Raw genomic sequence first — 20,186 nt, forward strand, 5'->3', positions numbered from 1 at the left:
CGTGTCTTTAATTGGATTAATGTGCTAATTGATAGTTGGTATCAATATTTGTCAGTATTGTTAAAGTATTTAAATACTTTTACTATATCAAAATTTTATCTGAAAGCTGATCGTTTAATCGATATCGGTATGAGTGTGTTATCCAATTTTTGGGATCGAGTGGATATTTTACTCGCCTCAATTTTTTATCTGTGTGAGGAATATTATTTGGTATTTTAACCATGTTCACCTGGGCATAGAGTGAGGTTTAAAAATATTAAAAATAATATTCTACGGTTATTTTGGTACGTGTTAAATGAATTATTATTTCTTTAATGTTATATAAGATGTGTTTGGTCATGATTTAAAATGCGGTGAATTTGTATGTGGTCCTGTATGGACCAGCATATTTTTCGGATACTCATTATGTGTTTAAAATGCATTTGTGTGAAATTACCCAAAATCTGGACGCGTATTAAAGTGCGTTTTATCGAGGTATTCGTTTTGTCTCGTTTTATGTGCATTTGTATATATTATATATGTTTTCAGGGTTTTCTATTAATTTAGAAATTATTTCAGTTTCTTAATAATCAACGAACTGAGACCCGACCGGGACAACAAAGCCCACAAAATCCGTTTTTTTTATTTTTATAAAATAAATGATCCTTCGGATATTCTATGTTTTCGCATTTTTCGAATATTCATAATTTTTTGGGAATTTTGATATAATTTTTTAGTTATTTAAAAATAATATTTTAAAAATTATTCCTCGTAAATTATCATTTCTGGGCTAGTTGTTTTAAATTACGAGATCTAGACATCGATTTGTGATTTATCGGGTATAAAATTCTTTAAGTATAAATATCAAAATCCTGATTTTTCTATTTTGATAAAAATCATAATATTTAGGATAATTATCAGAAATGTAGATAATTTTGAGGGTGAGAAATTCGTTCTTGATCTTCATCCAGTGATTCTGAGAGCTGTATTTGTTGGTTTTTAAAGCTCTAATAACCGATTTGAAGCTCTCACTGAGCCCTATCCGTTGGTACCAGAATCACGGATTAAGGTTGATTCTTTCTCAAAAATGATGTTCATCATTTTGACCCGATTTGGGTTTGTGATTTCAGTTTATTTTTTATTGTTTCTAAAGATAGGATTAGCTTTAACATGTTCCACACAATCGATTTATGCATAAATCTGTAGAGTTTTAGTTCGGGAAATGTTAGACGAGTTCATTAGTTTTGGGTCGTTGAAATTTTGATTTTTCTGGATTTCTTGATGATTGTTTGTTTATGTGATTCATTGTGTTAGATTGTAGAGACTCTAAGCTTCGTTTTCATATATAAATTGTAGGAGTTTGGTTACGTTTTGATAAAAATCGATTTTGACCATGTTTTTACAATTCAAATTCTTATCTTGTTCTTGATGTTATGATGATATGGTCATGGGTAGTTAATTATATGTGAATCAGGCTTGAATTTGGTATGCTCACCACGATTTTTGGTTAAAAAATCGGAAATTTTGAGTTGGCCGGATAATTTATTGAGTTCGTCGGATTTTTATTCATTTTCGGCCGGAGAAATTGATTGAACATTGTGTTGTTGCTGTTAATGGTTTGGATGAGTTCCTGGTACTGTGTTGATTCGCGTGGGGTTAAAAACGATGTAAAAACCTGTTGTTTTGGGTCGTCATCGGGCTACCGGAACAGGGGCTAAGTTTGCCGGATTCTGGGCTCCTTCCCCAGTTTTCAGTGAGCTGTTCTTCAGCTCCGATTGTCTTCCCCATGTGCTGACGTTCGATCGTGCAACAAAGACCCTGACCTTAAGTTTCTGTTAGTGCAGAATATTATTTTCAAAATAAATCAAAATTCAGTTTTAAATTCTGAAAATTCATTTAGTTAATTATTTTAATAATTAACTGAATTACTTTTAATTCCTAAAATTCATTTCTTTTATTATTTTTTAAAATAAAAATTTGATTTAATTATTTATAATTTGTTTTGATTAATTATTTATTCATTTAATTGATCGATTAATTCATTTAATCGATTAATTTAATTTATAAATAGTTAAATGAAATAAAATTATTTATAATTAATCCAAATAATTCCTAATAATTATATTGATCTTTTAAATATATATTTAAGTATTAAAAATTCAATTAATATTATTATTAATTGGTTTATTCTTATTTTATTCATAATAAATAGACCGTTCATCCGTTTAATACGAAACGAACGCGTCTAGACTCAGAAAAATATTCCTCTTTCATTAAAAATACTTTTTGAGACACAAATCCTTTTTTTCCAAAAGGTCACTTGTTTTGCAAGTCAGTTCTGAGTCGCTTATTTATCAAAAAAACGTATTTTGACTTGATTTCAGTTTTAAACGTACCCAGTCGAATATTTTGAAGAACCGAGTCATATGTGATATGAATTATGTGATATGTGGATTATGTGTGTACATGCTATGTGAATTACGTGCGTACATGGCTCAAGAGTCTTGTGTTTGACTATTTTATTTATGTGTGGGCTATCGTATGGGTAGACGATAAGATTTTGACGCGCAGTTCGTCGAGTAATCATCGTTTAGACGATTAAAGTATTATCTTTCAATTATAGATGCGGATCATTCGAGTTGATAAAGACCAAACATTGGAAGGAATGAAATATAATGGTATTGGATATTTGGCTTCTAACAATCACAGGAGTAGCATATTAGTGAATTGTTAGAATAAAAGATGGTGATGTCTTGAGATGCTATACTGAGATAATTGCGTTGTTGCGAGTGTGACTAACTGCTAAAAACCAAAGGCAAGTTCTCTATACTATTCTAATTCCAAAATAGTTTAATATATGTTACATATCAAACTGTTTATAATTATGCAAATATTGTTTTTCTATTCTCAGTTCAGAATAGATAAATGTTTTACATATCGCTGAGTTAAATGTTTAGATACTCAAAAGTTTGGATTATGATATAAAGATTTTTGGAAGACATTGCATGCATATAATCATTAAATTATTGAAATCATGTTATTCTAGCAATTGTCTTGCTAGAACATAATTCAATTTGCAGATAGATAATGAATAACTATTTTGTCCAAATATACTCTATACAATGGATTTTGTTGATATATTAAGCGAATAACTAATCATTCTAGTTATCTCGCCATCAGTTGATGCGGTTACTACGGACCATGTGAAATGGGGAGCCAATTATTTTGGGATATCGATTGATTCAATTCCTCGGTGAAAAATATTTTTGAGATTGGATGAATGCGTAAGTGACCGGGGCGGACGATCCAGCGGAGAGCCATATATTACATGAAATATTTATAATACAAACTATGCCACATGCAGATATATTGCCTTTTTATTTGAGTACTCGTGTTTTGGGACATGTTTCTACGAATCATGGTCCAGTGCTATCACACGGGATGATCAGCATGTGATAGTATGTCTATCGAAGAAAGATTCCAATCTAAAACTTATCGCTTACTCTTTAAGCTTATGATAGCTTTTATTCTCATGCAGATATAATTGCTGATAATCATAAATAAATGATTTATCAACTATTTCCGGTTTTGGATAATGGTGAGAAGCAATTTTGATTGATATCATGATTGGGGTTTGAGTTAAATTAATATAAAGTTATGATTCAATCCATAACCACTCTTTCATGTTATTGTTGTTTAAAATATTTCCGTAAACACTATTTTATGAGTTTTATTTTCGTCGAGATTCAAAATATTGTTAAAGCATTTTCGTTTGAAAGTATCAAAAGGGTTTTAATACAATTAGGGAATCAATTCTGGGATTCCTTAACAAATTTTATGATTCAACAATTATGATTTTAAATGTTCTACTCTATTGCAGATGTCGGTTTTTATATCAAAAGACCTTATATATGTTATAATAAACTTGTTGAACATTTCTTTCTCTCATACTTTCCTATTTTTAAATTTAACCTCCAATGAGGATTAGCTTGCGCTGTTTAGCCGCGTAATTCGAGGAAGCAAAGAAGAAGCTTTTGGAAGGTGGTTGGTCCAGGGTTTGCGGACTTGTGTAAGTTCTATAGTATAAAGTTGTTTATATTATATTATAGTATAGTTGTGTATTGTATCATTGTTAGGACGAAAACATGCGCTAATATTCACGCAAGTATACGCGTTCGAAAGTAATATAGAATTCTTTCTAGTTCATTCCCACAGAGACTGGTTTAGGTTAATTTCAATTAATGTACTTATGCAACGATGGTATGGTTATTATTCAATACTAAGATGAATAACAAGTTGAGATTGTTTATAACTAAGATATTAACTAACATAAAATTAACTAAGTGAATTGAGGTTGAATTACTTATATGAGCAAACATGGGATTCTAACTTCATCACTACTTCATTCAAGTCATTTTTCTTATCCTTAGCATGCAATGGTGATGACACTAATCAGACAACACGAAACTAGTAACTGTCAACTTTCATTGTATGATTACCCTACTACCAGACATCCACAACAGAGATAGAAGATGAATAGACACCAAATATGTTGAGACCCTATATGTCCATAGAATTTGACAACATAAAGGTTTAATGAACAAGTTATCTATCGTGATTACATAGGGCAAGTAAGATGGTTAAAATTACATATGAATCATGCATATCAAATACATAAACCTATGCTAGCATGACAAGTTCTAAACCTCTAAATTCACTTTCGCTTCAATAGAGATTAACACGCTATCTTACAAGTTCACGACGCTCATAAGACGAATAAGCACAACCAATACTAGGATATCATACAATCATCACACACTAAGGTATCGAAACATATTAACTATTGAAATCCATAAGTAAATCCGCTAGAACCCCACGATAATGATTAGTTCATAACCGAACTCATCATCACTGCGAGTTTCGATGAAAGCATGGTATAATAAACTAGGTCTTTATAAACTGAATAATAAATTAAAGTACGTAACAAGAGTAATAGGTTCAAAAAACAAGAAAACTAGCATCCAAGATTACAAATTAAACAAAAAATCAAAAGAATAAACTAGATCCTCTTCGCCTTCATTGTATTTGTGCTCCTAGGTCTTCTCGTTGTCTTCTCCTTAGTCCCCGTTATGAAAAACGTCTTTACAAAGTCTTTATATAGCAGCCCAATCAACCTGGAAGTCCAGAAAATCACTCTTCTACTTGCAACAGGATTCTTCAGTTTCGGCGTGGTGCGGCCGCGTGCTGTCCCAGTGGGGGCGCGTTGTCTCTCTATTGTTCTGGCGCGGGCACAGTGCAGGCGTGCTGACCTACTGGAAAAAATTCTGAACTTTGTTTCCTTTGCTGATTTTTGATGGCGATCAATGAGCGAATATTCGAGACACCTTCCTAATACTAATTTAGCACCAAAACAATGCTAAAACTCCTTATTACTTTAGCTATGCCTGAAATGCAAAAACACATCAAAAACACAAACAACTCGAGTATAAAACACCAATTCAAGCCTTTATAGGACGTTCTAAGTGGACATAAATGCCACTTAACACACCCCCAAACTTGAACTGATGCTTTTCCTCAATCATAAACAGTCTCAAAGAACAAGAAACAAAAAAGCATGAATGCAAGCTACATGAATGCAACGATCCCCTCAGAATAACTAAACCAGCCTATGAGCAACATCTCAACAACTGCAGTTATTTGCACAAAGATCAATCAAATCTCACAATTCAACTCACAAGCCAGAAACGTGCATGTGTGCAAATTCTTAACAGATATATAATCACAACTAGATCAATAATCATGACATACTACTCATCAAGGCAATCATTAGGTTATAAATAGAATAAAAGCTAAACTTAAAATAACTGACAACACTTCAATTATATTGGAGTTATACACGGATTTATGCTTTTATTGATAACACATAAACAAACAAAAACATGCTTATTTGACCGTGCAATGAGTGAGGTCCAAAAAAGACTTATGCAATAAGACCCATGTAGCGATCGTTAGGTTAGTGGATCCCAAATTATAAAACCCTTAGGTCACTAGGCACAAAGTCCCCTAAGAATTTAATAACTCGAGTATTAAAGAGCCCACTCGTGATCAATTATACATCAACACATATGTTTTTTTTCTTTTCTTTTCTTTTTCTTTTTTTTTCTTTTTTTCACAATATTTCTGAATGAGTGCGTTTCGCTCCATCTCGTTCAACCCTAGACTACTCATATAAATATGAGCCGGCTATTAGCCATTAACCTAACCATAATAACAAGCAATGAAATCTAATGTTTTTCTCCAATTTTTAAATATCCATGCTATGTTTTTATTAAGAGAATATCCTAAATTCTAAATATAAATATGTGATTAAACCTTGACAAACAAATAAACCATGATTATGATCTAGCATGCAAGCAACCTATAAGACTTAGTGAAATTTTTCTTGCTTCTAGCATGCAAATCAACTCGATAGAACTTAACATTACTATATACGTCATCACTACACTCAGATCAATATCACAAATTAATCGGTAAAGTAAACTTAAGGGTTCATGTTATAATGCAAATGCATGAAACTATATGCAATATACTAACATGCAAAATAAAAATAAATTACATGACAAATATATGAACTAAACTATCATGAATATGCAAACTATATGGACTCACACAAACATATATTCCTTAACTACCACCCCCAAACTTAAAATCTTCACTGTCCTCAGTGAAGGTAATAAAGGAATTAGGCATACCTACTCGGAACAAGGATCATCACCCTTAACGGGTGGAGTATCAGGAGTGTCAGGAGGTGGGTTTATAGAGTCCTCACCAAAAACTGGCCACTGAATGTCAATTCATGTGGCTCTGAATGTTGTCCCCAATGCATGAGTGAGATCATGTGCAAACCTACTATGAATGTCATGCATCACATCCATCCGCCTCATCAAGCGCCTATACAGCGTTGAACCCAAACTAGCACTGTCATCTGCTTCCTCCTGCTGCTGCTGCGACTGTAAAGGACCGGCCTCGCCCAACTGATGCCTTCATACGGCTCTACTAGCCTGAGTCATACCACTAGCATATGCCTGATCAGCTGGTGTGTCCACCTGGTAAGTGATCATATGAGTAACCGAGCCCCTTTGGATCAGGCTTCCCACCGTACCACTCCTACATAGTCAAAAGTGTAGAACTATCAATAGGGGCACTAAGAAACTGAAGCTGCTCATGTGCGGGCCAATAAACTCCAACCGCCACACACAGCTTCTTTACAATGGATGCATAGGGAATAGAGCCCGTAGTGTTGCCTCGTAGAAACCTTATAATACCCCGATAAATCACCGACCCGAGATCCACATAATCTCCCTGTAGAATCCCCCACAATAACCGTACACGATCCACAGTAACATCATGCACGTGAGAAGATGGCATGATGTTTGCACAAATAAAAGAATTTCATGCACGTGCAAACCTGTTCATGCACGAGGCAGGGAAAGTGGCATACTCGTTCGTGCCCATCTTGAACTTTCAGTGAGTCTATGGCACACATAACGTAGCAACAATCAAATCCAAGTTAAAATCATCCCCCGTCTTAGCATTCCAATCCTCCTGCTCTGGCCTTCTCTCAGGCTGGTTGATCACCCTCCGAATAGCCTCAACACTGTAATCCACCGTCAATCCCCTCACCACAGTAAAACCATTCTTATCCGCCTTCGCATTCGCGTAAAACTCGCGAACAACACTCATGGGCACAACAGCGGGTGCTTTGCAAAAAGCCACCCAACCCATCTCCAGAATCATCTCAAGCAACTTACCATCCTTTCCCGATGGCATAAAACCCCTCTTCTTCGCAATTGGCTTCGATAGCAACCTCATATACTTCGCTTCAGCCTCCGGATTAAAAAACCTAGGCCTCCCACCGCCAACACTCGAAGAATCGGTGGTGCTACTACTAACTTGAGTTCTTTGTCTCTTGGGTGCCAACGAATTCGAATAAGTTGAGAAAAGAGAAGTGTATAAGAGAGATTTAGGTTTGACAATTGAGAAGAGATGGAGAAAATTATGTATAAGTGTGTGTGTGTTTATATAGGGAATTAGGAATTAGTTTTGGAAAAGAAGTGGGATTTGATAAAGGGAATAATGGGAGTAATGGGGGTCATGGAATTAATTTGGAGAGGGAAATATGGAAGTGGAGGGAGTAAAATTTGATTGAGGCAATGTATTTATTTTGATTTTTCATTTTTTCTATTTTTTTCAGGTACAGGTAGCCAACGCGGCCTCCCCGCCTGGCAGCGCGCACGCGCCGTGCTTCTGGAAAACCAGTGCGGCCGCCCCGCATACCAGCACGGGAACACGCAGCTACTGGACTTTCAGTGCGGATGCCCCGCTTCTCAGCGTGGGCGCGCCGTGCTACTGTAGTTGGCACTGAATTTTTCCATTTTTTTGGAGTTCTCTTCTTGGTTTCTTCTTCTCTAACTACTAATGTATAACAAATTTGGGTTGCCTCCCAAGAAGCACTTAGTTTACGTCATTAGCTTGACGTAAAATTCCTGAGATCAAGTGGACAATAAAATGGCACTAACCACCTCACGGTTTGTCGTATTCCCGTAGTAATGCTTCAAACATTGTCCATTCACCTTGAATTCTTGGCCTGGATCATTCTCAAAAATCTCCACCACTCCATTTGGAAACACAATTTTGACAACTGACGACCCTGACCACCTCGATTTCATTTTACCAGGAAAGGACGGAGACGGGAGTTAAACAAAAGAACTTGATGTGCTGGCACAAATGATTTGAGCACTAGACCCCAATCGTGCCACCTCTTGACTTTATTTTTATATATTTTGTTGTTCTCATACGCTTGAAGTCGAAACTCACCGAGTTCATTCAATTGAAGCATCCTTTTTTTACGAGATGCATCCATATCAAGGTTCAATTTCTTCAAAGCCCAATACGCTTTATGCTCTAACTCCACAGGAAAATGACATCCTTTACCATAAACCAACTGAAATGGTGACATGCCTAGCGGAGTCTTGAATGCTGTTCGATACACCCAAACAGCTTCATCCAGCTTCAAAGACCAATCCTTCCTTAATGGACACACAACTTTCTCTATAATACGCTTGATCTCTCTGTTAGACACCTCAGCTTGACCATTAGTCTGAGGATGGTAGGCTGTAGCAATGCGATGATTCACATTATATCGTTGCATCATAGCAGTGAACTTTCCATTGCAGAAATGTGATCCCTCGCCACTGATTATGACTCTTGGAGTCCCAAATCTTGTGAAGATCTGCTTGTGAAGAAAATTAAGCACTACCTTCACATTATTTGTCAAAAAAGCCTTGACTTCCAACTATTTCAAGACATAATCAACTGCCAACAAGATATACTGGTTATTGCAAGATGAGAAAAATGGCCCCATAAAGTCAATTCCCCAAACATCGAAGACCTCAACCTCGAGAAGCACATTAAGAGGCATCTCATCTCTCTTGGACATATTACCAATACGCTGACATCGATCACACTTCAAGACAAACTTATGTGCATCCATAAACAATGTAGGCTAGAAGAATCCTGCTAGAAGGATACAAGCTGCTGTCTTTTCTCCACCATAGTGGCCTCTGTAATAGTCGAATGACAATATCGCAAGATCCCCCCTGTTTCGCTGTACGGAATACATCTCCTGATGATTTGGTCGTTGTATTATAGTGGTAAGTATTCCTGCCTGTCACGCGGGTGACCCAGGTTTGATCCCCGACAGTGGAGCCAAAAACTTGTTAGGACGAAAACACGCGCTAATATTTACGTAAGTATATGTGTTCGCAAGTAATATAGAATTCTTTCTAGTTCGTTCCCACATGTACCACTTCACCTCATGAAGAAATTTATTCTTTTGAGCAGAAGACAAGTCTGGAGGCATAATGTTACTCACAAGATAGTTCACAATGTCTGCGAACCACGGTTCTTCTTCTTGCACCCCAAACAGCTGCTCATCGGGAAAGACTCTTTTATTAATGTCTTATCTTGTGAGGTTGCGCTTGGATCTTCTAAATGAGAGAGATGATCAGCAACTTAATTCTCAGTACCTTTTTTGTCCTTGACCTCTAATTCAAATTCTTGAAGTAAAAGAACCCATCGAATCAGTCTAGGCTTCGAGTCCTTCTTCGAGATGAGGTAGAGAATCACAGTGTGATCAGTGAATACTATCAACTTCGTACCAAGCAAATAAGATCGAAACTTCTCAAAACCTTAGACAATAGCCAATAGCTCTTTCTCAGTAGTAGTATAGTTCAGTTAAGAACCATTGAGGGTCTTGCTAGCATAGTAGACCATATGAAATATATTGTTCTTCCTTTGCCCAAGAACTGCTCCAAATGCATAGTCACTTGAATCACACATCATTTTAAAAGGTTCACCCCAATTAGGTGCAGTTGTGATCGGTATCGTGATCAAGCTCTTCTTTAAGCTCTCAAAAGCAGCTAGGCACTCATCATCAAACTTGAAAGGGACATCTTTCTCTAGAAGATTGCACAACGCTTTAAAGATTTTAGAGAAGTCCTTGATGAAACGCCGATAGAAACCCGCATGACAAAGAAAGCTGCGGACTCCCTTAACTGAAATTGGTTGAGGAAGATTTTCAATGACCCTCACCTTGGTTTTTTCCACCTCAAGACCCTTACTAGAGACCTTGTGCCCAAGAATGATGCCCTATTACACCATAAAGTGACATTTCTCCCAGTTGAGAACCAGATTGGTCTCAACACACCTTTTAAGAATGGTGCCAAGATTTTGCAAGTACTCGTCAAAAGAATCACCGAACACAGAGAAATCATCCATAAACACCTCCACATTCTGACCAATCATGTCAGGGAAGATAGCCATCATGCATCTCTGAAATGTGGCAGGTGCTCCACACAACCCAAAAGAAACTCTTCTAAAGGCAAAAGTACCAAACGGACATATGAAGGTAGTCTTTTCTTGATCTTCTGGAGCAATGCAAATCTGATTATAGCCCGAATAGCCATCCAGAAGACAATAATATCCATGCCCAGCCAACCTGTCAAACATCTGATCAATAAACGGAAGAGGGAAGTGATCCTTCCTTGTGGCCTTATTCATATTCATATAATCCATGCAAACTCTCCACCCCATGACTGTTCGAGTATGTATGAGCTCATCCTTTTCATTGGCAACAACGGTGATGCCTCCTTTCTTCAGCACACACTGTACTGGGCTCACCCAAGAACTATCAGAAATAGGATAGATGATCCCTGCATCTAGCCACTTGAGAATTTCCTTCTTCACAACCTCTTTCATGATTGGATTTACCCTTCTCTGTTGCTCAACAGTTGGCTTGCATCCTTCCTCTAGTAGAATTTTATGTATGCAATAAGAAGGGTTGATTCCCTTGATATCTGTTATAGTCCATTCAATTACCGATTTGAATTCTCTCAGAATTCTCAATAGCTTTTCCTCATCACTACCTGAAAGGTCAGATGCAACAATAACAGGCAAAGTAGATGCATCACCTAAAAAAGCATACCTTAAGTGTTCAGGCAAAGATTTAAACTCGAGTGTAGAAGCTTCTTCAATAGATGGCTTGAGGCACTTGGGAGAATTTTTCATCTCCTCCAATCCAAGAGATTCAAAAGGCATATCCAGCCTTCGCTTCCAAGGAGAAGCATTCAAATACTGCAGTTGCTCATCACCTTCGTCATCTTCACTATCTGAACTCCTCAACAAGGCCTTCTCTAAGGCATCAGACCTTAGCATTTGATCAAGTTCTGAAGTAACCACATATTTAACCAATTCCACTTTTAAGCACTCCTCGTTATTATCAAGTGGCATTTATGTCCACTTAGAATGCTCTATAAAGGATTGAATTGGTGTTTTATACCCAAGTATTTGTGTATTTGATTTATTTTTGTAGTGTTTTGCATTTCAGGCATAAATAAGGGATCAAGGAGATTTAGCATTGCTTTGGTGCTAAATTGGTGTTAGGAAGGTGCTAGGGAAGATTGCTTGTTGAATGCCATCATTAGCCAGCAAAAGAAGAAGAAATAATCAGTTTTTCCGGAATGTCAGCGTGCCCGTGCTGTGATAGCGCCCGCCCGCGCTGTGATAGCACGCGCCCGCGCCAGAGAAGCAGAAAGTCAGCGCGCCCGCGCTGTCCGGGTCAAAATATGAAGAATCCTGTTTTGAATAGAAGATTGATATCTGGACTTCTATGCTGATTGAGGCTGCTATATAAAGACAACTTAAAGACATTTTTCATAACGGAGACTAAGGAGAAGACAGCGAAAAGACCTAGGAGCACAAATACAATGAAGGCGAAGAGGATCTAGTTTATTCTTGTGATTCTTTGTTTAAGTTATAATCTTGGATGGTAGTTTTCTATTTGTTGAACCTATACTCTTATTTAACGTACTTTGTTTATTATTCGGTTTTATAAAGACTTAGTTTATTATATCATGCTTTCATCGGAACCCATAGTGATGATGAGTTTAGTTATGGGCTAATCGTTATCGTGGGTATCTAGCGGATTTACTTATGAATTTTAATAGTTAATTTATTTTGATACCTTAGTGTGTGGTGATTGTATGATATCCTAGTATTGGTTGTGCTTATTCGTCTTATGAGCGTCGCGAACTTATACGATAGCGTGTTAATCTCTATTGAAGCAAAAGTGAATATAGGGGTTTAGAACTTGTCATGCTAGCATAGGTTCATGTATTTGTTATGCATGATTCGTAGGTAATTTTAACCATCTTACTTGCCCTATATAATCATGATAGATAACTTGTTCGCTAAGCCTTTATGTTGTCAAATTCTATAAACATATAGGGTCTCAACATATTTGGTGTCTATTCAGCTTTTATCTCTTTTGTGGATGTATGGTAGTAGGGTATTGGGACAACGGAAGTTGACGTTTACTAGTTTCATGTTGTCTGATTAGTTGTCATCACCATTGCATGTTAAGGTTAACAACAAAAGGATGTTGAATGAAGTAGTAATGAAGTTAGAATCCCATGTTTGTGTCATATAAGTAAATCACCCTCAATTCTCTTAATTAATTGCATTTTAGTTAATATCTTAGTTATAAACAATCTCAACGTGTTATCATCTTAGCATTGAATAATAACCATATCATTGTTGCATAATTACACATTCTTAAATTAACCTAAACCAGTCTCTATGGGACCGAACTAGAAATAATTTTATATTACTTGCGATCGCGTATACTTACATGAATATTAGCGCATGTTTTCATCCTAACAAGTTTTTGGCGCCGCTACCGGGGACTCGGTGTTAATTTTTAGTTTATGTGCTTGTCATCAGTGGTCATTAAAGTTCACTGAATCGGATATTTTACTTACTTGTTTGCTTGTTGCTTTTTCAAGTACTTTAGAGAGCGTGTATGCTAACGCGTTCTCGATCTCGCAAGAGAACACTGGATAAAGCAGAGGAATTAGTTGAAGAAGTTTTTGTTGAGGAGAAAGTTAAAGAAGAAGCTCTAGTCATAATGGGAGAACCAACAGCAAATCTGAAGGCTTTGATGGAGTATTCTAAGCCGAAGATCAATGATATTCAGTCTAGTATTATCAGGCCATCCATCACATCTAACACCTTTGAAATCAAGTCGAGCACGATTCAGATGATATATAATTCAGTTCAGTTTGGGGGTTCTCCTATAGAAGATCCCAACATGCACATCAGAGATTTCATCAACATCTGCGGCACTTTCAAATTCAATGGAGTTACTGAAGATGCTATAAAGCTGAGGCTTTTCCCATTCTCTCTGAGGGATAAGACTAAGTGTTGGTTGCATTCTCTACCACCAGGATCTATTACTACGTGGGAAGATCTGGCTCTGAAGTTTCTCACTAAATTCTTCCCTATGGCGAAGACTGTTGCAATCAGAAATGCTCTGACTCAATTTGCGTAGTAATCTGGAGAATCTTTGTGTGAAGCTTGGGATCGCTACAAGGAGATGTTTTGGAAGTGTGCTCATTATGGGATGCCTGACTGGATGATCATTAACTACTTTTATAATGGGTTGGGTGCAACTTCTAGACCCATGCTTGATCCAGCATCAGGAGGAGCCTTATGGGCTAAAAGCTACGATGAAGTTTATGAATTAATTGAGCTGATGGCTGCTAATCTATACCAGAACCCAACTCATAGAATGCCTCAAGACAAAGTAGCAGGAATTCTGGAAGTGGATACAGCTATTGTTATAGATGCCCAACTTCAGGCTTTGACGATGAAGGTTGATTCATTGGCTAATTTTGGATTTAATTAGAGCATTAGTGTCTGTGAGCTTTGTGCTTAACTTGCTCTTAAGGAAATCATAATGATTGCCTTAACTTGCTCTTTAACTTCCCTCTTGCCTGAAACTTCAGTGCCACTAGGGAGTGTACCAGGTTGTCGATTCAGCAAGGCACTGGCAATTTTCCCAATTTGATTCTCCAAGGTCTTAATAGAAACCGCTTGGCTCTTGCACATAAGCCTCAACTCCTCCAATTCAGATTTTTCATTAGTTTGTGGTAGCTGCTGAAGTTGGAGTTATTGTCTTGGTGTATATTACGGTTGTTGAAAACCAGGAGGGTTGTATTGCTTTGCTGCATACTGCTGATAAGGCCGTTGCACCGTATTCTGAGTGTTGCTCCAGCTGAAGTTAGGATGATTGCGATTGTTGGGATGATAGGTGGCTGGAACTGGTTGTTGTGACCTCTGAAAGTTGCTCATGAACTGAGCTGATTCACTAGATATAGCACACTGCTCATTCTCATGCACACCAACACAAAGCTCACATACACTAGTAATCTGATTAACTCCAAAATTAGCCAAGGAATCCACCTTCATCATCAAAGCCTGAAGCTGGGCAGCTATAGCAGTAGTTGTATCCACTTCCTAAATTCCTGCTACTTTGCCTTGAGGCATTCTTTGAGTTGGGTTCTGGTATTCATTAGCAGCCATCAGCTCAATTAATTCATAAGCTTCATTATAGCTTTTAGCCCATAAGGCTCCTCCTGATGCTGCATCAAGCATGGGTCTAGAAGTTGCACTCAACCCATTATAAAAGTAGTTAATGATCATCCAGTCAGGAATCCCATGATGAGGACACTTCCAAAGCATCTCCTTGTAGCGATCTCAAGCTTCACACAAAGATTCTCCAGATTGTTGCGCAAACTGAGTCAGAGCATTTCTGATTGCAGCAGTCTTCGCCATAGGGAAGAATTTAGTGAGAAACTTCAGAGCCATATCTTCCCACGTAGTAATATATCCTAGTGGTAGAGAATGCAACCAACATTTAGTCTTATCCCTCAGAGAGAATGGGAAAAGCCTCGGCTTTATAGCATCTTCAGTAACTCCATTGAATTTGAAAGTGTCGTAGATCTTGATGAAATCTCTGATGTGCATGTTGGGATCTTCTATAGGAGAACCCCCAGTCTGAACTGAATTATGTATCATCTGAATCATGCTCGACTTGATTTCAAAGGTGTTAGTCGTGATGGATGGCCTGATAATGCTAGACTGAATATCATTGATCTTCGGCTTAGAATAGTCCATCAAAGCCTTCGGATTCGCTGTTGGTTCTCCCATTATAACTAGAGCTTCTTCTTCAACTTTCTCCTCAACAAAAACTTCTTCAACTACTTCTTCCTCTTTATCCAGTATTCTCTTGCAAGATCGAGAACGCGTTAGCATACACGCTCTCTAGAGTACCTGAAATACAACAAGTACCCAAGTAAGTAAAATATCCGAGTCAGTGAACTTTAACGACCACTGATGACAAGCACATAAACTAAAAATTAACACCGATTCCCCGGCATCGGGGCCAAAAACTTGTTAGGAAGAAAATACGCGCTAATATTCACGCAAGTATACGCGTTCGCAAGTAATATAGAATTCTTTCTAGTTCGTTCCCACAGAGACATGTTTAGGTTAATTTCAATTAATGTACTTATACAACGATGGTATGGTTATTATTCAATGCTAAGACGAATAACAAGTTGAGATTGGTTATATCTAAGATATTAACTAACATAAAATCAAGTAAAAGCATTGAGGTTGAATTACTTATATGAGACAAACATGGGATTATATCTTCATTACTACTTCATTCAAGTCATTGTTCTTATCCTTAGCATGCAATGATGATGACACTAATCAGACAACACGAAACTAGTAAATGGCAACTATCATTGTACGATTACCCTACTACCAGACATCCACAAAAGAGATAGAAGCTGAATAAACACCAAATATATTGAGACCCTATATGTCTATAGAATTTGACAATATAAAGGTTTAATGAATAAGTTATCTATCGTGATTACATAGGGCAAGTAAGATGGTTAAAATTACCTACGAATCATGCATATCAAATACATGAACCTATGCTAGGAAGGCAAGTTCTAAATCTCTAAATTCAATTTCGCTTCAATAGAGATTAACATGTTATCTTACAAGTTCGCGACGCTCATATGACGAATAAGCACAACCAATACTAGTATATCATACAATCACCATACACTAAGGTATCGAAACATATTAACTATTGAAATCCATAAGTAAATCCGCTAGAACACCACGATAATGATTAGTTCATAATTGAACTTATCATCACCACGGGTTCCGATGAAAGCATGGTATAATAAACTAGGTCTTTATAAACTGAATAATAAATCAAAGTACGTAAACAAGAGTAATAGAGATTACAACTTAAACAAACAAGAAAACTAGCATCCAAGATTACAACTTAAACAAAGAATCACAAGAATAAACTATATCTTCTTCGCCTTCGTTGTATTTGAGCTCCTAGGTCTTATCGCTGTCTTCTCCTTAGTCTCCGTTATAAAAAACATCTTTAGGGAGTCTTTATATAGCAGCCCAATCAGCCTGGAGGTCCAGAAAATCACTCTTCTACTTCCAACAGGATTCTTCATTTTCGGCCTAGCGCAGCCGCGCGCTGTCCCAGTACGGGCGCGATGTCCCTCTGTTGTTCTGGCGCGGCCGCGCTGACCTACTGGAACAAATTCTGAACTTTGTTTCCTTTGCTGATTTTTGATGGCGATCAACGAACGAACATCCGAGACACCTTTCTTACACTAATTTAGCACCAAAATAATGCTAAACCTCATTATTCCTTCAGCTATGCCTGAAATGTAAAAACACCATAAAACACCAATTCAAGCCTTTATAGGACGTTCTAAGTGGACATAAATGCCACTTAACAATACTTGGGTCTAGTATACTTCGTTTCGAAGTTATACTAACGGGTTAGTCAAGTGATTTGGAATTTTTGAAAAGAGTTTTGAAAGAATGTGGAAAATTTATTTGTGGAAATTTGGATATCTTGTTTCTAGAACTATAACCTAAAAAGATCTTGGATTAGTTTGGGGTCACAAATTCTATATTTTAGTTATTGGCATTTATTTATTGATTAAATATGTTATTTTGGATCGAATTTTTATGGTGACGACCAAATCCTCTGACCCCGGATTTGGGGGGTTATAAAAAGGAACTCCCGTAAATGATAAGTGGATTTTATATCTACTTGGAATGCTTCATTACAAGCTTAAGTTGGTTATTTAGACTCGAGTTGATGGTATTTTTGATGTGTTTTTGTGTTATTACATTTCAGGCATCAGTTAAAGGAAGAAAGAAGCTTTTCAAAGAATTATGCTGAAAAAAGATCATAATTGGAATCCTAGACCATTCTCAAGTTGTATAGAATCTCGTTATCTTCATGTGGGAAGTTGAATCGCCTAATTCTGACGAGCAGAACTCAAGATACGGCCAAAAAAAGAAATGTCAGAAATTTTCCAGAAGGCCAGCGCGCCTGCGCCGCTGAAATCACTATTCCAGCGCGGCCGCGGCCGAAAATGGCACGCCCGCACCCTGTTTCTGCACCAGAATCCTGATTTTAGTCAAAATTGAAGATTTTTAGAGTCCTGATCATCCTGGAGCCTATATATATATCAATAAAAAGATGTTTTTAACAAGGAGACCTAGGAGAGCAATAAGAAGACCTAGAGAGCACGAGACGGCTACAGAGAAGAAGACTTTTGTTTTCTTTAATATAGTTGATACTTGGATGCTTATTTTCGATTTGTCTTTGAACCCTAGTACTCTTATATTGTTTATTATCATGCTTTCATGGGAACCCATGATGATGATGAGTTCGATAATGGGCTAATCGTTATCGTGGGGTCCTAGCGGATTTATTTATGGATTTCTTTAGTTAAATTGTTTCGATACCTTAGTGGGTGGTGATTGTATGATAATCTAGTATTGGTTATGCTTATTCGTCTTATATGCGTAGCTAATATATAAGATAGCATGTTAATCTCTATTGAAGCGATAGTGAATATAGAGGTTTAGAACTTGCCATGCTAGCATAGGTTCATGTGTCATTGTTATGCATCATTCGTAGGTAATTTTAACCATCTTACTTGCCCTATGTAATCACGATAGATAACTTACGCTTTAAACCATTATATTTTTAATTCTTATAGAAATATAAGGACTAAGCATAATTGATTTCTATTCAACTTCTATTTTTTTTATGGATGCTTGGTAGTAGGGTATTCGTATAATGAAAGTTGGTGTTTACTAGTTCCGTGTTATCTGATTAGTGTCATCACCATTACATGCTAAGGTTAAGAACAAAAAGGCTATTGAATGAAGTATTTAATGAAGTTAGGATCCCATGTTTGTCATATATATTAATTCAACCATTCTTATTCTCTTAGTTATAATTGTTAGTTTAATTCTTAGTTATAAACAATCTCAACTTGTTATTTGTCTTAGCATTGGATAATAACCATATCATTGTTGCATAAGTGCATATTCTTAAATTAACTAAAGAGTCTCTGTGGGAACGAATTTGATCTAAATCTTATACTACTTGCGAACGCGTATACTTGCGTGTATTATTAGCGCGTGTTAACGTCCTAACAAGTTTTTGGCGCCGCTGCCGGGGACTCAGTGTTATTAATTGTTTAGTTTATGTACTTGTCATCCGTGATCATTAAAGTTCAGTGACTCAGATATTTTACTTACACTGGTACTTGTTTTGTTTCAGGTACTCTAGAGAGCGTGTATGCGAACGCGTTCTCAATCTCGTGTCTTTGTTGAGGAAAAAGTTGAAGAAGACGTTTTTGTTGCAATAGGAGAACCAGCAGCGAATCCAAAGGCCTTGATGGATTATTCTCAACCGAAGATCACTGACATTCAGTCTAGTATTGTCAGACCAGCCATCTCGGCTAATACTTTTGAAATCAAATCTGGCACGATTCAATGGGTGCAGAATTCAATCCAGTTTGGGGGTTCTCCAACGGAAGATCCCAATATACATATTAGGGATTTCATTGAGATCTGCGACACCTTCATGTTCAATGGTGTTTCTGAAGATGCTGTGAAGCTGAGACTATTCCCATTCTCTCTGAGGGACAGGGCTAAGAGCTGATTACACTCTCTACCAGCTGGTTCGATTACTACTTGGGAAGATCTTGCTCAAAAGTTTCTCACTAAATTCTTCCCTATGGAAAAGACAGCTGCAATCAGGAATGCTCTTCCTCAATTTGCGCAGCAATCAGGAGAATCTTTATATGAAGCTTGGGAGCGCTACAAGGAGATGCTTAGGAAGTGTCCTCATCATGGAATGCCTGATTAGATGATCATCAATTATTTTTATAATGGTTTGGGAGCACAGTCCAGACCCATGCTCGATGCAGTATCAGGTGGAGTCTTATGGGCTAAGAGCTACGATGAAGTTTATGATCTAATTGAACTGATGGCTGCTAATGAATATCAGTATCCAACCCAGAGATTTCCACATAGCAAGGTAACAGGAATTCTTGAAGTGGATACAGCTATGTGATGGAATTTACGGATGAGCGGAAGCGTGAAATAACATTTATTCCGTAAAAACCATATACCGCACATATAGAAAAAACATATAAAAAGGAAAAACTGAGGAATCGAAACCATACCTCGTGAATCGAAGCTTTATAAAATTGGAGTGCTAGCAGTTGCTCCTCAGTGTGTGAAGCACTCTACCGGTATCCTCCAAGAACGATCCTCTTTGATGAACCTTTTTATAAAACTGAGCTTTTATAAAATGGAGTTTTTGGGGGAGAGAGAGAGAGGAAGAAGATGGAGGCTAGGGTTTTCACAAAACCAAAATAGTGTGT

The 20,186-nt window shown here is 37.1% G+C and overlaps 3 non-coding genes across 3 annotated transcripts; 1 reads left to right on the top strand and 2 right to left on the bottom strand.

The window, feature by feature from the left end:
* Nucleotides 1-13,894: 13,894 nt before the first annotated feature.
* On the bottom strand, nt 13,895-14,001 carry LOC141662934 (small nucleolar RNA R71). Its single transcript, XR_012551034.1, has one exon. It is a non-coding gene; the product is annotated as a small nucleolar RNA R71 (small nucleolar RNA).
* A 1,090-nt stretch (nt 14,002-15,091) lies between these two features.
* Nucleotides 15,092-15,198, top strand: LOC141663322 (small nucleolar RNA R71). Its single transcript, XR_012551401.1, has one exon. It is a non-coding gene; the product is annotated as a small nucleolar RNA R71 (small nucleolar RNA).
* Nucleotides 15,199-19,549: 4,351 nt separating this feature from the next.
* Nucleotides 19,550-19,656, bottom strand: LOC141663109 (small nucleolar RNA R71). Its single transcript, XR_012551194.1, has one exon. It is a non-coding gene; the product is annotated as a small nucleolar RNA R71 (small nucleolar RNA).
* Nucleotides 19,657-20,186: the final 530 nt, after the last annotated feature.

The sequence above is a fragment of the Apium graveolens genome, chromosome 5 (genome assembly GCF_009905375.1).
Source record: "Apium graveolens cultivar Ventura chromosome 5, ASM990537v1, whole genome shotgun sequence".
Taxonomy (NCBI): Eukaryota; Viridiplantae; Streptophyta; class Magnoliopsida; order Apiales; family Apiaceae; genus Apium; species Apium graveolens.